This window comes from Labeo rohita, unplaced genomic scaffold (assembly GCF_022985175.1).
Source record: "Labeo rohita strain BAU-BD-2019 unplaced genomic scaffold, IGBB_LRoh.1.0 scaffold_1110, whole genome shotgun sequence".
Lineage (NCBI taxonomy): Eukaryota > Metazoa > Chordata > Actinopteri > Cypriniformes > Cyprinidae > Labeo > Labeo rohita.
The window spans coordinates 2374-12931 of NW_026127242.1; the positions used below are offsets into that span (position 1 = coordinate 2374).

General features: G+C 35.2%; 1 long non-coding RNA gene across 1 annotated transcript; it reads right to left on the reverse strand.

The window, feature by feature from the left end:
• Positions 1-5986: 5986 nt before the first annotated feature.
• On the reverse strand, positions 5987-9697 carry LOC127157566 (uncharacterized). Its single transcript, XR_007825942.1, has 3 exons — positions 9410-9697; positions 8477-8532; positions 5987-6114 (listed from the first exon to the last, which is right to left on the reverse strand). It is a non-coding gene; the product is annotated as an uncharacterized LOC127157566 (long non-coding RNA).
• Between the last annotated feature and the right edge of the window lie 861 nt (positions 9698-10558).

Genomic DNA, 10558 nt, shown 5'->3' on the forward strand with positions numbered 1-10558 from the left:
ACTGGATCTGGTGGTTAATGTGACCTCGGAATAAGAGAGAAACAGACTAATATTAGCGTAGATGCCATTCTTCTGACGATGCACCGAGTACATCGGGTGTTATGGGAAGTGTTCCCGGTTCCGGTTGACCTAATTAGTGCAGCCTAACAATCCTTTAACGGATTTGAATTATAAGAATGTGGATTTGTTATGTGTAAGCAAGGTTAAAGAGATGGGTCTTTAATCTAGATTTAAACTGACAGAGTGTGTCTGCGTCCCGAACATTGTAGGGTAGATTGTTCCAGAGTTTGGGCGCTAGATAAGAAAAAAGATCTGCCGCCCGCGGTTGATTTTGATATTCTCGGTATTATCAAATTGCCAGAGTTTTGAGAACGCAGCGGACGTGAGGGACTATAATGCGATAAGAGCTCACTCAGGTACTGGGGAGCTAAACCATTCAGGGCTTTATAAGTAATTAGCAAGATTTTAAAATCTATACGATGTTTAATAGGGAGCCAGTGCAGTGTAGACAGAACCGGGCTAATATGATCATACTTTTTGGTTCTAGTAAGAACTCTAGCTGCTGCATTTTGGACCAGCTGGAGTTTGTTTATTAAGCGAGCAGAACAACCACCCAATAAAGCATTACAATAATCTAACCGTGAGGTCATAAACGCATGAATTAATGTTTCAGCATTTGACATTGATAGCATAGGTCGTAGTTTAGATATATTTTTGAGATGGAAAAATGCAGTTTTGCAAACACTAGAGATGTGGTTTTCAAAGGAAAGATTACCATCAAATAGCACACCTAGGTTCCTAACTGATGACGAAGAATTGACAGAACAGCCATCAAGTATTAGACAGTGTTTTAGGTTATTACACGCTGAGGTTTTAGGCCCAATAACTAACACCTCTGTTTTTTCAGAATTTAGCAGTAAGAAATTACTTGTCATCCAATTTTTAACTCAACTACACAATCCATTAGTTTTTCAAATTGGTACGTTTCGCCAGGCCGCGAAGAAATATAGAGCTGGGTATCATCAGCATAGCAGTGAAAGCTAACACCATATTTCCTGATGATATCACCCAAGGGTAACATGTAAAGCGTAAAGAGTAACGGCCCTAGTACTGAGCCTTGTGGTACTCCATACTGCACTTGAGATCGATATGATACCTCATCATTTACTGCCACGAATTGATGGTGGTCAGATAGATACGATTTGAACCATGCCAATGCACTACCACTAATGCCAACATAATTCTCAAGTCTATTCAAGAGAATGTTGTGGTCAACAGTATCAAACGCAGCACTAAGATCCAGTAGCACTAACAGAGAGATACAACCACGATCGGATGACAAGAGTAGATCATTTGTAACTCTAATAAGAGCAGTCTCAGTACTATGGTACGGTCTAAAACCTGACTGAAAATCCTCACAGATATCATATTTCTGTAGGAAGGAAGATAACTGTGAGGATACAACCTTTTCTAATATCTTCGACAGAAATGGGAGATTCGAGATAGGTCTGTAATTAGTTAATTCGTTGGGGTCAAGTTGTGTTTTTTAATTAGAGGCTTAATAGCAGCCAGTTTGAAGGTTTTGGGGACATATCCTAATGACAGTGATGAATTAATAATATTTAGCAGAGGATCTATGAGATCTGGAAGCATCTCTTTTAGTAGCCTAGATGGAATAGGGTCTAGCATACAAGTTGTTGGTTTAGATGATTTAACAAGTTTATACAATTCTTCCTGACCTATAGTAGAGAATGAGTTGAATTGTTCCCCAGGAGATCTATAACGCACTATCTGATGCGACACTGTAATTGACGGCTGCATAGTGACAATTTTGTCTCTAATTGTATCGATCTTAGAAGTAAAGTAGTTCATAAAGTCATTACTGCTATGCTGATGGGCATAGTCAGTGCCTGTTGGTTCTTTATTTTTTTGTTAACTTAGCCACTGTATTGAATAAATACCTAGGGTTATGTTTGTTTTCTTCTAAAAGAGTCGAAAAGTAGTCAGATCTGGCCGATTTTAACGCTTTTCTGTACGATAGGGTACATTCCCGCCAAGCAGTACGAAAAACCTCTAATTTTGTTTTCCTCCAGCTGCGCTCCATTTTCCGGGCTGCTCTCTTTAGGGCGCGAGTGTGCTCGTTATACCACGGGGTCGGACTATTTTCCTTAATCTTCCTTAGGCGCAGAGGAGCGACTGTATCTAGAGTCCTGGAAAAGAGAGAGTCAATAGTTTCTGTTACATCATCAAGTTTTTCTGAGCTATTGGACATGCTGAGGAATTCAGATAAGTCAGGAAGATTACTTAGAAAGCAATTGTCCCACAGCAACATTAAAATATATTATAGTAGATTAGTGTGCAATGTTTTATAATAATAATTTAATCTATTTAGTGTCCATTTCATTCAACATATTTAATATTGGGGACATTCAAGTTATTTGAGTTTTTTTTTTTTTTTTTTTTTTTTTTTTTTTTTTTTTTTTTTAACTGCATTGTTTAAACAGCATTTTTGAAGTTATCAGTCCACTATATGGAGGAAAATGCTGAAAGGTTTCCTCAAAAAACATAATTTCTTTATGACTGAAGAAAGATATTTAAAAATTCATTCTGATGTAAAATTATCAGTCGCCTGAGAGCGCTCTACAACCATTGTCATCATATCTGAGCGCAATACGCTGCTCGGGAGAGTTTCAAAATATTAAAGACAGTAAATATATACAATTATGAACACGTTTATTTTTGTTGACAGCATTTTAATAGTATTTTATAATTATGAACAAAGCATTGCAAAACAAATTATACAATCAATAAAACCGCAAAGCAGACATGGAGGTATGTATAATTGCTATTAATATTATATTATATAAAACTACATTTGTGAAGATGTTTCTCACATGCAGCGAACACGTCACCTTCCGAATCTATTCACTTCACTTCGTTCACACCTTCTGATATAGTCCACTCAACTGCTATACACTAGGGATTAGTGAAAAAAGAAGAAAAAAAAAACAGTACCCCCACCTCCCGTGCCTATGGGCCCGCGTCCCGTGTGAAAGGGTCTTTGTGGTGGGCGGTGTGGTAGCTTTTCTCTCGCTTTCACCATCGCATTTGGCATTTCCGTGTGAAATATAAATACAAACTGAAATCTTATGAAATCCAAAACTTGTGAATTTCTCAGAACAAAAAGTTCTAAGAATATTCAATACATGTATTTATTTTATTGTTTTACAGTTATTTGGTTTTCTTTAGGATTCCTGCAATTACTTTATTTGCCTTTGTATGTTACAATTGTAAACTTAAACTGTGAACCTTTAAAGCAGGGCCTAAAAATATACATTCTCTGTTTATAGAAGCTTACATTTTATACATTTAATAACTAAAGAATCCTGCAAGCATTTTATTTCCCCCCTTTACTTATACTGATCAAAAAGTAATTCAATAAGAATGTTACAGGGACTGATCTTTTGAACATTTTGAACTGAACTTTTTGCAGAGGTTTGCATATGGTGGTCTGTTCATAATTACAGCTTTCCTTAAAGTATATCCTATTCTTAAAATAAGAAATATCATATCATATATATATATATATATATATATATATATATATGAAGAGTTCAGATGTAAAACTAGCTAAATCAATCTGATGTTTCTCTTTAAAATGAGAGTTTCTTTCTTTCTGGCTACTTTGTATAGGTTTCTATGTAAGTACTGGTACTTCTGATTGGGCTGAGGCTGGAATTTAGCGAGTTTGAAGTAAAAGTTAAAAGTATTTGATGGACGTATAATATGTGTCAGGAGCATTCACTCAGTATCTCATTTTTGACCAAGATGGCTTTTAGCTGGTTTTGCATCTGAACTCTTCATATATATATATATATATATATATATATATATATATATATATATATATCCACACAGACTGATGTATTTCAAGTGTTTATTTCTTTTAATTTTGATGATTATAACTGACAACTAATGAAAACCCCAAATTCAGTATCTCAGAAAATTAGAATATTACTGAAGTCCAATACAAAGAAAGGATTTTTAGAAATCATGACCAACTGAAAAGTATGAACATGAAAAGTATGAGCATGTACAGCACTCAATACTTAGTTGGGCGTGGCATGGAGTCGGTCAGTCTGTGGCACTGCTCAGGTGTAATGAGAGCTCAGGTTGCTCTGATAGTGGCCTTCAGCTCAACATTGTTCTGCATTGTTGGGTCTGGCATATCGTATCTTCCTCTTCACAATACCCCATAGATTTTCTATGGGGTTAAGGTCAGGTGGGTTTGCTGCCCAATTAAGAACAGGGATACCATGGTCCTTAAACCAGGTACTGGTAGCTTTGGCACTGTGTGCAGGTGCCAAGTCCTGTTGAAAAATGAAATCTGCATCTCCATAAAGTTGGTCAGCAGCAGGAATCACCCCGCTAGAAATTTTACGTTCCCAGAACGTCCTTAGAACGTCCCCGTTGGTGTCAAGGACGTTGCCTAGTAACGTCCCCATAACGTTCTGAGACGGTCACGATGTGGAGTTCTTTAAAGGTTTGGGGGACGTTATTTGGAGGACCTTCACAGAACATTCAGGACGTTCTTGGGACGTTTAGGGGACCATATTTTATTTGGAAATGTGACGTTCCCAGAACGTCCTCAGAACGTCCCCACTGGTGTCAAGGACGTTGTTTAGTAACGTCCCCATAACGTTCTGAGACGGTCATGATGTGGAGTTCTTTAAAGGTTTGGGGGACGTTATTTGGAGGACCTTCACAGAACATTCAGGACGTTCTTGGGACGTTTAGGGGACCATATTTTATTTGGAAATATGACGTTCCCAAAACGTTGTCAGAACGTCCACGCTGGTGTCAAGGACGTTATTTAGTAACGTTCCCAGGACGTTCCGAGACGGTCATGATGTGGAGTTCTTTAAAGGTTTGGGGGACGTTATTATGAGGACATTTACAAAACATTCAGGATGTTCTTGGGACGTTTAGGGGACCATATTTTATTTGGAAACATGACGTTCCCAAAACGTTGTCAGAACGTCCACGCTGGTGTCAAGGACGTTATTTAGTAACGTTCCCAGGACGTTCCGAGACGGTCATGATGTGGAGTTCTTTAAAGGTTTGAGGGACGTTATTTGGAGGACATTTACAAAACATTCAGGACGTTCTTGGGACGTTTAGGGGACCATATTTTATTTGGAAATATGACGTTCCCAAAACATTGTCAGAACGTCCACGCTGGTGTCAAGGACGTTATTTAGTTACGTTCCCAGGACGTTTCGAGACAGTCATGATGTGGAGTTCTTTAAAGGTTTGGGGGACGTTATTTGGAGGACCTTCACAGAACATTCAGAACATTCTTGGGACGTGTAGGGGACCATATTTTATTTGGAAATATGACGTTCCCAAAACGTTGTCAGAACGTCCACGCTGGTGTCAAGGACCTTATTTAGTAACGTTCCCAGGACGTTCTGAGACGGTCATGATGTGGAGTTCTTTAAAGGTTTGGGGGACGTTATTTGGAGGACCTTCACAGAACATTCAGGACGTTCTTGGGACGTGTAGGGGACCATATTTTATTTGGAAATGTGACGTTCCCAAAACGTTGTCAGAACGTCCGCGCTGGTGTCAAGGACGTCACCTAATAACGTTCCCAGGACGTTCCGAGATGGTCATGATCTGGAGTTCTTTAAAGGCTTGGAGGACATCATTTGGAGAACAATCACAGAACATTCAGGACGTTCTTGGGACATTTAGATTATTACTATAGGAAGTCCCCTATTAGTCTCTACACTACATTCCCATAACATGTGCAGGACCAACCTAAAATGTTTTTTTGGTCCTATTTAGGTCCTTCCCCACATTTACTGAATGTTTTTAGAACCTTTAGTAACACATTACAGGAAACTACCAGTCAATTCAATTATTTTCAAATTGGCTTTATTGATATGATAATTTCCACAGTAAAGCATCAAAATGTGTCCAAATAATGGGAAACAGTAACAAGAACATATTGATTTATATTAATTATATATTTAGTGTGTGTGTGTGTGTGTGTGTGTGCGTGTGAGTCACTGTCTTTTCAGGAGGTGTCCCAAGTTGTTCTTCGGCTGCCTGAAAAAAGTATAAATAACAATATTTAGCAATCACTTCAATTACTTTTTAACTGCTTTTAATCACACTTAGGTGTATAAGTATAGATGACCAATATATATAGTTGTGCACATAAGTTTACATACCACTTGCAAAATATACAAAATGTTAAGAATTTTAACAAAATACGAGAGATCATGTTATTTTGTATTTAGTACTGTCCTGAATAAGCTATTTCACATAACAGATGTTTATATATACTCCACAAGACAAAACTATAACTGAATTTATAAAAATTACTCCATTCAAAAGTTTACATGCCCTTGAATCTTAATACCGTATGTTGTTTCCTTGGTGATCCACGACTTTTTTAAGTTTTGTGATAGTTGTTCATGAGTCTCTTGTTTGTCCTGAACAGTTCAACTGCCTCCTGTTCTTCAGAAAAAATCCTTCAAGTCATTCACATTCTTTGGTTTTCCAGCATCTGCTGCATATGTGAACTTTTTCCAACAGTGACTGTGATTTTGAGATCCATCTTTTCATGCTCAGGACAATTGAGAAACTCATACATACTATTACAAAAGTACTGCTTAAGAAGGAAACACAAAATATGAAGAGCCTGGGGTGGAAACAATTTGAAATAGATGATTAGGGTAAATTATACTTATTTTGTCTTCTGGAAAACATGTAATTATTTATGTAGCTTTTGAAGTGTAGTACTAAATGAAAAAAATATGATCTTTACAAAAATAAAATATAAAATTACAGGTCATCATCCTGTTCAAAAGTTTACACCCTCTGGCTCTTAATGCATTGTGTTTCCTTCTTGAGCATCAGTAAATATGTTCAAGTTATATAATAGTAATGTATGAGTCCTTCAGTTGCCCTAAGTGTAAAAAGATGGATCTCAAAATCATCACGTATGGATCACATATGCAGAAGATGCTGGGAAACTAAAGAATGTGTAGGAGCTGGAGGATTTTTCTGAAAAACAGGAGGCAGTTGAACTGCTCAGGACAAACAAGGGAATGATGAACAATCATCACAAAACATTAAAACATCCAAAAAATGGCAAACAGTATTAAGATTCAAGGGTATGTAAACTTTTGAATGGGGTCATTTTTATAAATTCAGTTATTATTTTGTCTCGTAGAGTATATATATAAACATGTTATGTGAAATAGCTTATTCAGGACAGTACTAAATACAAAATAACATACAATTGTGATGTCATTTATTTATTTTTACTTTTCCGTGTGCAACTTTGACATTTAATACTTTTTTTTTTTCATATACGATATACACACTTTACTTACTTCCATACTTCATGCGTGGGTTTAACATAGTTGCATAGAACAGTTTCCCGCTATAAAATATTTTTGTATATCCTAACAACAAAAATATTTTATATGGTGAAAAAAAAAAACCATCTTGTTAAAACTATGAACTTACACTACCAGTTAAAAGTTTTAGAACAGTAAGATTATTAATATTTTTTTAAAGAAGTCTCACCAAGCCTGCATTTATTTGATTCAAAGTACAGCAAAAGCAGTAATACTGTGAAATAGTTTTACCATTTAAAATAACTGCTTTCTATTTGAATATATTTTAAACTGTAATTTTTTTCAGTTACATTTTCAGCATTACTTCAGTCTTCAGTGTCACATGATCCTTCAGAAATCATTTTAATATGTTGATTTGCTGCTCAAGCAACATTTATTTATTTATTAGTACTATTATAAATAATTAAAACAGTTTAGTAATTTTTTTCAGATCAGCATTATCACTGTATTATTCAAAACCTTGCATCAGTATTTTATTTATTTATTTATTGGAAAGAATTAAAGGAATTAATCACTTTTATTTTGCAAAAATGCTCCATAAATTGATCAAAAGTGATGATAAAGACATTTATAAAGTTACAAAAGATATCCATTTTAGATAAATGCTGAAAAAATATACTCTGCTGTTTTCAACATAATAATTATATTAAATGTTTTTTGAGCAGCAAATCAGAATATTAGAATGATTTCTGAAGGATCATGTGACTAGAGTAAAGGTGCAAAGAATGCAGCTTTGAAATCACAGGAATAAAATTACATTTTAAAATATATTCAAATCAAAAAAAGTTATTCTAAATAGTAAAAATATTTCAAAATGCTACTGTTTTTGCTGTACTTTGGATCAAATAAATGCAGGCTTGGTGAGCAGAGCAGACTTTTTTTTTATATAAAAACAACAACAACAACAACAACAACAAAAAAACGTACTATTCAAAAACTTCTAACTGGTAATGTATCACATTATAACGTGACAATTATAACGTTTTTCTGGCCTGTCAGCTGCTGCAAATTTGAAAACCCTTTTTGCAAGATAAGCCTACCTTCTGTAATGACATCATGACAACCTGTATGAAGAGGGCAGGGTACATGGCCAGGTCTGGAAAGCACAGAAAGGGGCACAGTGTGAAAACACTGCATTCACTGCAGTACAAGGTTCGTTACTAATCAAAGGAAAGACAAAACGGGCGCAAAAATAAAAGACAACTGTAAAAAATGTATTAATTAATTCATAACTTACATTATTACAAAAACGACAGAAAAGAAACAAACATTCTGATCCACAAACATTGTGTATTTTATTTTAGCCTGGTCAGTTAAAAGCATAAATTATTTACTTTTATATCTTTTATATCATTACTATGTAATTAAAAAAAAAAAAAAAAATAATAATAATAATAATAATAATAATAATAATAATAATATATATATATATATATATATATATATATATATATATATATACACACACACACACATTATTGATAAGCAATTTAGATTTTTAGACCCCTTAACCCAGGGGTGCCCAACCCTGTTCCTGGAGATCTACCTTCCTGCAGAGTTTAGTTCCAACCCTGATCAAACACACCTGTCTGTAATTATCAAGTGCTCCTTCAGATCCTAATTAGCTGGTTCAGTTGTGTTTGATTAGGGTTGGAGCTGAACTCTGCAGGAAGGTAGATCTCCAGGAACAGGGTTGAGCACCCTTGCCTTAACCTATCCCTAATTACAAACATACCCATATCATAGCGAATATAAAATCATATGAAACGTTAGACTGAAATATGCAAGAAACAAGAAACATTTTAGAAACAACATAGAATTACAAAAAAAAATATTTTGGGACGCTAATCCCACCTCTACCTTTAAACCTAAACACAGCCATTTCTTACAGTAACGTTAGGCTATAAATAAAACCATGACAGACAGACAAGTGCAATCCCAATATTTACTGCAAAAAATGTCAAAAACATTACCAAAAGTAGTCCAAATGATGCTGCGTTGCCACCGCAGGTGAAATACAATAGTTTGGTGTGAGGTACAGAGCACAATTTAAGTTTTTAATCGCTAAAAATATTACTCAGACTATGCTCCTGATTCACTTTGTGAAAGCGTGCATCATTCAAACACATAGGCAGGAACACTGCTGTCGCAATCTGTGACGAAGCAGGCGAGGACCAATGAGCGTTCGATTTTACCGTCGTAGTTAATTGAAGTGGTACATTTTGAATTTGGACGAACGAATCAGTGCGGGCTTTGATGTTTATACGGTCGTTGCTGAGGATGAAAGATGATCGCTGAATAAAGAGTTGAATTTGGATCTGTTACTGGCAGTTGTATGAATTCAGAAGACTTGGATTACAAAGCACAAATAAAACTGACTGATGTTATTATGTTGCGTTTTTAGTGTATTTATGGTTCTATTTTTCAGTCACTGCATGTTGGAGAAAATGGCGTTTATGTCCCACGGCAAACAAAATAAATATTTCATAAAAATGGTTAAATAATTGAAAAAAATGTTATTCATTTTAAGGGTGTGTAGTCTTGTTTTAAGTTGTATTCTTCGCAATGAGTTGACAGCAGAAATCACACAGAACCGATCGAAATGTTATTTTTCATATTAAGTAAATGAGTAAACTTAATTTAATAAATGCATTTGGAAACATATTGCCTTGGTATGACAACAAATATAATAAAAATGTTAATACCGCGATTTCATTGCCTTAATGCTGTAAACAGAAGTATTTTTCAGTGTCTATGCAAAAGTTTTACATAAAACAGATACGAATTCTCATGAGATCATGTTGCTAAACTTTAATACTTTGGTTTAGCAAAGTATGTTCACAATATTAGCTTAGTAATGGAACGTGTACTTCTTTTTCAGAAAACTATTATTACAGTAACTTTCCATGATATATAATTAATTTAGCAGAAATAACGTTACTCACCGTAGAAGGCTCTCAGCTGGTGAAGAAAAAAAAGCCTCAGTATGGATCAACGGATGCTGGGATGAACAGCTGGATCGCTTCACAGTATACCGGACCTTTGTGATTGGTTTAATACATTGTACATATTAAAAAAAATTGTAAACGTGCTGTTAACGTCCAAAATGTCCTCTTTTTTTA